The sequence below is a fragment of the Neovison vison genome, chromosome 14 (genome assembly GCF_020171115.1).
Source record: "Neovison vison isolate M4711 chromosome 14, ASM_NN_V1, whole genome shotgun sequence".
Classification (NCBI taxonomy): domain Eukaryota; kingdom Metazoa; phylum Chordata; class Mammalia; order Carnivora; family Mustelidae; genus Neogale; species Neogale vison.
Genome location: NC_058104.1, coordinates 8,946,231 through 8,953,449, shown reverse-complemented (window position 1 = coordinate 8,953,449; position 7,219 = coordinate 8,946,231).

Below are 7,219 nucleotides of genomic sequence, written 5' to 3'. Positions count from 1 at the left end.
TCCCAGGGCTAACCTGTTCTTAAAGCAAAGGGCATTCCTAGGGCATTCCTAGTTCCTATGCGAACTAAATTATCCAGGGCCCATCCTCTAAACCACCTCCTTTATCTAACTCTCACACACCAAGTCACTATTTCCTCTGCCCTGACTCAATCCTGTGCCAGGTGCCCGAGAACTTGAGATAGTACTTGTAGCCCAAAGCCCATGAGAATTAATCAAACTAGCCAGTCCTAAGCTGTTTCCCCTTCCTTGCTTATCTTGCCAGGGGAAAACAAACTAAAGGCTCTGGTGTGTGTGTTTTCCTTGGTCTTGCTTCTACCTCCTCTAGTGCTTCCCCAGGAGGCCCTCTGTGGCATAGCATTTTCATTCTTTGCAGGAAATGTAAGTTCTCAAAATCTTCTTTCACTGTTATAACCCGCTCTATGTCATCACTCAGTCACCTGTACAAATTAAAGCCCTGTGAGTATAAGAATCAAGCCCGCCCCCCCCAAAAGAATTGAGCCAAAAGAAATCCAGATTGGAAAGAAAGAAGGAAAAGCTCTTCATTTATAGATGACTTGATTGTATATGTTGAAGATCCAATGAAATGGACAAAAAAAGCTACTAGAGCTGTAAGTGATTTAAGCAAGGTCACAGGATATAAGAGCAATACATGAAAATCCATTGTTTTGCTATATACTAATGAAAAAAAATGGAAGTTAAATGAAAATGGTACCACTTACAATAGCTTCAAAATATGAAACACTTAGAAATATATACAAGAGAAGATGTGTATGATCTGAACACAAAAATATAACATGTTACTGAGAGAAATTAAAGATTAATGAATGGAGATGTCATACATATGTATGCACAGTATTCAATACCGTTCAGATGTCAATTCTCTCCCCATTCATATGTACATAGAACACAATCCCAACCAAATTTCAGCAGGCTCTTTTGTGGAAATTGGCAAGTCAATTCTAAAATTCCTATAGAAATCCAAAGAAGTTAGAATGGCTAAAAACTGAAAATGAAGAACAAAGTTTACGCTACCTGACTTTAACACTTAGTATAAAGATACTGTAATCAAAATGTACTGGTGTCAAGACAGAGAAATAGATCAATGGAACAGAACAGAGTAAGGAAAGAGATCCACAATTCTGGGGTCAGTTTATTTCTAACAAAGATGCAAATGCAATTCAGTGGAGAAACCAGTCTTTTGAATAACTGGAAATTTACATTTAAAAATGAACTTCAATTCATATTTTGCACTATCTACAAAAATTAACTCAAAATGAATCATCAGTCTAAATGGAAGTCCTAAATTATTTAAGTCAAGAAAAAAAAAAACCCGAGAAAATCTTTGTGACTTTGGGTTAGGTACAGATTTCTTAGATTCAACACCGCAAGTATTAAAGAAAATATTAACAAATTGGAGCCCCTCAAAGTGAAATCTGTTCTTCAAAAGATACTGTCAAGAAAATGTAAGGAGACACTACAGACTGGGAGATATTGGCAAATATTGGCAAATCATGTAACTCACAAAGGATCTGTATCCCAAATACACAAAGAACCCTCAGCATTTGTGAAAAAAAAATTCCAGTTGAAAACATGAGCTCAAGATTTGAAGATATACTTTGTCAAAGAAAACATACAGCTCACGACCGCATGAAAAGATGTGTAAGAACATTAGTCATTAGGGAAATGTGAATGAAAACCGTATTGAGATCACATCACATATCTGTTAAATGGCTCAAACTGAAAGACCAGCCAATGCTAAGTGTTGACAAGGGAGTGGAGCAACTGGGGATGTTATCCACTGCTGGGGTGAATGCACAGAGGTGCAAATATTCAGCCATTCCTTACAAAGTTAGACCTACTTCACATCCACACACATGTACCTTGTATCACAGTATGGACCAGCCGCATGTGGGAACTTGTGAAAATGAAGTCTCGGGCCCCACTCCAGACTGTTGAAGTTTGAGAACCACTGCCCTGGGGCAAGGACATGGACATGGAAGACATGTCTTGTGTTTACCTTTCCTTTTCAGTCCAATCCTGTGAGATAAAGGAATTTTGTCTTTTTAAGGTTTTAACTTGTGGTCTCTGGAGAAAAGGAATACTTTGGTCCGAGCAAAAGTCACTGTTTCTCGGTACAAACTGGAGAATGTCGTTTCTGAAGGCGGAGACGGGGAGCATCTCTGCTTGTGGGATGGGATGCTGCCTGATTAATGAATTGCTTAGGAAAGCTGATTAAAAAGAAAAGGCGGATGGGGCGCCTGGCTGGCTCAGTCGGTTAAGCGTCTGCCTTTGGCTCAGGTCATGATATCAGGGTCCTGGGATCAGCCCTGAGCTCCTCATTGGGCTCCCTGCTCAGCGGGATGTCTGCTTCTCCCTCTCCCACTACCCCTGCTTGTGTTCCCTCTGTCACTGTCTCTGACAAATAAACAAAAATCTACCAAAAAAAAAAAAAAAAAAAAGAAGTAAAGGTAGAGATGATACCAAAGCAGGTGGCGTCACTCAGAGTTGGGCTTCCTGTACCAAAGCAGGGCACACGCCCTCTGGTGGGACCTGGGGCCCGTTCTCCCTCCCTCACTGGCCTGAGCCCCAGTCGCCCAGGCTCTTCACGGTTTGATGGACGGACGCCCCCTTGTACTCAGCCAATGGGAGCAGCATCTGGATCCTGTTGGGGAGCGGGGAGATGTGGTCACGTGGGGGCACCTGGCGTCCCTCAAGCCAGCAGGGCAGCACCCTGCAGGGCTGTGGTCAGGTTCCCTCTGGGCCGGGTCACCTTCCTTCTGGATGGTGGGTTTGTGCCTATCGGTTGTGTGAGACCTGGGTCAGAGCACAACCACAGCCCCATGCCCTATGGAGACTGTTTAAGTTATCATAATCCTCCAAATAAGATCTCTCTGCCCTGAGGAGTCTACCATCCTAATACAGAGCTGAGAAATGTGTTTTTACACAAATAAAAGTTAGCAAAACAAAGTCAACTGTACTGATTATTATTACACGATCCTGGATGATCTGTTTGGGGGTTGGCGATATTTGCAGGACGTTAAAGATGTGGAATTTCAAGTATTACATATTTATGTCATAAAAATTATCTTTTCTCTCAGTAAAAGCACTGAATATGTTGTTATAAGCAATATTTCCAAATAACGTATTTTTTAATCCACAGCAATGCCAAATTACACAACAGTCCTTTGTCTAAGAACACCAGTAGGTCTTGGGAAAAGTCTATCACACGGCTAACCCAAGAAACACTGTTTTTAATTTTTTGAATTAAAATATAATTGACATATAGAACTGTATTAGCTTCAGGTACACAACATAATGATTTGATATTTGTATTATTTCAAACGATCATCACAATACGTCTCGTTGACTTTCTCTGTGCGTTACAATCTCATTGGCCACCTGTGTGTGGCCAGGCTCAACCACATGGCCTTTGCTCTATAAAAGTTAGTCTGTGAGGCTGGGAGGGGTCGCCCTCTCTGTAAGAGGCGGCCCCAACCGGTTGGTTTGATTCTCCATGCTTGGCGTGAAATAAAGCTTTGCTTGACCTTCGCTTTCTATCAGTCTTGCTTCTTTGATCACGGACCCTAACATTTGGGGGCTCATCTGGGATCAAACAACGAGACTGAGCCAGCATCAGAATTCCTGGGAAAAGCCTCCAGAGGTACGATCTCAAGATTTTATTCTGTGAGATCCAGTCTGTCTGCCTGATTGCAGAGCTCCAGGGTATAGCCCACTGGAGAGAAGTTGTACGCGGCTTTGCTCCCTAGGGCTGGAGTGGATGCGGGGATGCCCCATCCCTCCTCTGGTAGATTGCCAGGGGGTTCGGGTCCCCCTATGTGGTCAGGAGATGGAGAAAATCCCCACCAGTGGGTGTTTGCAGGGGACCAAGAAAATCTCCACCGGCTGTTGGGTCTGCGGTTGTCTGTCTTGTCTTTTTGTTGTCTGTTGTGTTGCTTGTTATATTTATAGGGGACCGAGAAGATCCCCACCAGCAGCAGGTTCTGAGTAAAGGCCTCAGGGTCTGTGGTTGTCTTTGTCTTGTCTTTTTGTTGTCTGTTGTGTGGGGTAAGTAGAGTAGGGGGACTCTGACTTTCATCTCTCCATTCCTCCTAATAGATGTGGGGCTTCTCCCTTACTTATTTCTTGTGTTAATGGCTATAACTGGAGACAACTGTGGTTAGTCTAACTCGAGACAGAGACTTTAAGGAATATTCCCAAGAAGCTGCCGAAACTCTCTTCGTTTTGGGGAAATTCCTTGCCTTCTCTGGCCTGATGTGGACTGCCTAGCCCCTCCCCCTTGCTGGTGGGAAAGCATGGCGTCTGCTCCTCTGTTGGAGCTGATAAGCTCTCAACCTGGTAACCCTTTCTCTGCCTTCTGGTGGCACTTTGTTCTTCTGTCTCCCCGCTCTGTTTCTGCACCAACTTGGGTGCGGCCTGCATAACTGGCCTCTAGACCATCCTCGGTGCTTCCTGCACCATGACTCCTTCCCTCTTCACTCTCAAGGAGCAAGAAGAGCACCCCCTGGACCTAACACCCCCCCACTCTGGACCTTCCCACCCATGTCTCAGGTAAACATTCAAAGTGGAGTGGGCCCAGGTGGGGACGTAAATCAGTATTTGAGCTAAGTTAAGTTTGTTGGTTTAATTAGGATGAACATGTCTTTTGAGTTAACAGCAGTAAATGTGAAACTTCAATCAAAGTTTACTGAGGGTCAAATAAGCTTGTGTTATTTGTTGACATCTGTCAGCAAAGAGATGACTAAAACTAATGGTTAATTGTCTGTCTCAAAGTTTTAATGGGTAATTGTTAAAGGAGCTTTCAGAGTCTTTGGTAACCTGAAATGTTAAAGTTTTGCTTGGCTGACAAATGGAATTAAATTTGTTGGACATCTAGGTCTTAACTAAATGGGATAAAATGCTAGAGCGCTGGTTGCTTGAACCAGGTTTGCACTTTTGAAATCTGTTGGTGAACATGTTTTGTGCTTAACTGATTCATAAATTTGCCTTCTAAGAATTCTGTTGTAACAGTTCACAATTGGTTAATATTTAGTCTTCACTAGAGATTGAGATGCTTCTCAGAAGATTGTAAATGGTTTTCTGTTTGCCTGCCCAGAACTGTAAAGGATATCTCTTGACTCATATGGCTTTTCCTTGATATGCTAAGTTACTCAGGAAGTACTGCTAAACCAATCATAAACCTTGGATTATATTTGGGTAAATGCTGTAACTATTCTAGAGGTTCTATACATTTCCTAAAGTTTTAATGTTTTGATAGGGTCATCAGTTGATATTTAACCATATCTATTCTGAGATTTTGTCATTTGTAATTGTTTTAATTATCTTGTAAAATGAATTCTGCCTTAAAGGAAATTCATATGGGAGAATTTCAGGACAAATTCAGGTCTTTGATAGGTTGAAATCCTGGAACTGAAATGGGTAAGAATTTCCAGAAGTAAGAGTTGTATTCAGACTAAACCAGAATTAGTTACATGGGACTAGATGAACTGAAAGATTGTAATGTTGTGTCTCTTAATGTTTTGTCTTATTTTAAACAATTACTCGTTCTGTAATGTTTGTTCTTCCAGACTAGGGAAATTTTTCCTTAAGTTATCTGTAATTTACAGAGATGTAAAAGTATTCCAAACTGCCCACACTGAGACAGAGACGGAAGTGGAAACACATCCTTACCAACCCGGAGACTTGGTTTGAATATGCTGCCACTGAGTGGGAAACTTGGAGCTTCACTGGACGGGACCATTTACTGTCATCCTGACCACGGCCACAGCAAGAAAGTAGAAGGCATCAGGGCCTGGATTCACATGGGTCTTGTCAAATGAGCCGAGGATGAGAATGCACCCCAGGATGGATGCCACTGCCAATGGACCCCACAGATCATGGACTAAAGCTAAGACTCAAAAAACAATGAGTTCATTGAGTTCATTGTTGCTCCTATTGTTAAAATATAGGTGGGATGTATAGACAATTGCAAAATAGAGGAGGGCTTGAAATACTATTTCTAGAAAAAGGGGGGCTCTGCATAGCCCTAGGAGAGGAATGCTGTTTCTGGGTAAATCACACTGGAGTCATTAAAAACAGTCTGGCAGCCATTAAAAGAGGACATAGACTGGCTGAAAAGTCAAGGATTTGACTAATATGCAAAGAAAAGGGAGGAAAGTAAGAGCCTATTTAGCCCGAGTGATTTCATCTCCGTTAAACAGGGATTTTGTTGTTTATGCAGTAAAACTTAAACTGATCCTGCCCTTCCCCCCACCAGAGGAACTTACTTAGAAGCAAGTCTGGGAAACCAGTAAAATGTGGTCGACCAGTCCCTGATAAAAAAGCCCAAATACAAGGGTGGGTGAGGTCAGGTGGAGATAACACAGCCCGAATGCAGGGATGAGTCGGGCCAGATGGAGACATCCAGTCAGTGGGGCGCGCATACTGTCTCCCTAGCTACCAAGGAGCGTGGGTCCTGCCTGTCAGGCCCCTTTTGGGAGCCAATCCTGACCAAGGTGAAAGTCTAGTTCAAATAGCTACTATGGGGTGAATTGTAATTCAATTGGTGTGTGGCCTAGTATGACTATGCAACTTTCTCTCTATGTTGCAATCTCACTGGCCACCTGTGTGTGGCCAGGCTCCACCACAGGGCCTTTGCTCTATAAAAGTTAGTCTGTGAGGCTGGGAGGAGTCGCCCTCTCTCTAAGAGGCAGCTCTGACGGTTGGTTTGATTCTCCATGCTTGGCGCAAAATAAAGCTTTGCTTGATCTTCAATTTGTATTAGTCTCAATCCTTTGATCACGGACCCTAACATGACCTCCTCCACCCATGGTGGCCCCTTCCCCACCTCTGGCAGCCACTGCTTTGTTCTCCCTATGAGTTTCTTCATTTCCCCACCCCCCCGGATTCCACATGTAAGTAAGATCATTTGTCTTTCTCTGTTGTATTCCGTAAGCATAAGGCCCTCAAAAGCCAACCACATTGTTCCAAATGGCAGGATTTTTTTCCTTCTTTCTTTCCTTAAAAGATTTTATTTATTTGACAGGAAGAGAGGAAACACAAGCAGAGGGAGTAGGAGAGGGAGAAGCAGGCCTCCTGCCAAGCTGGGAGCCCCATGTGGGACTCGATCCCAGCACCCTGGGATCACGGTCTGAGCCAAAGGCAGATGCTTGACGACTGAGCCACCCAGGCGTCCCGATTTCTTTCTCTCTTATGGCTGATT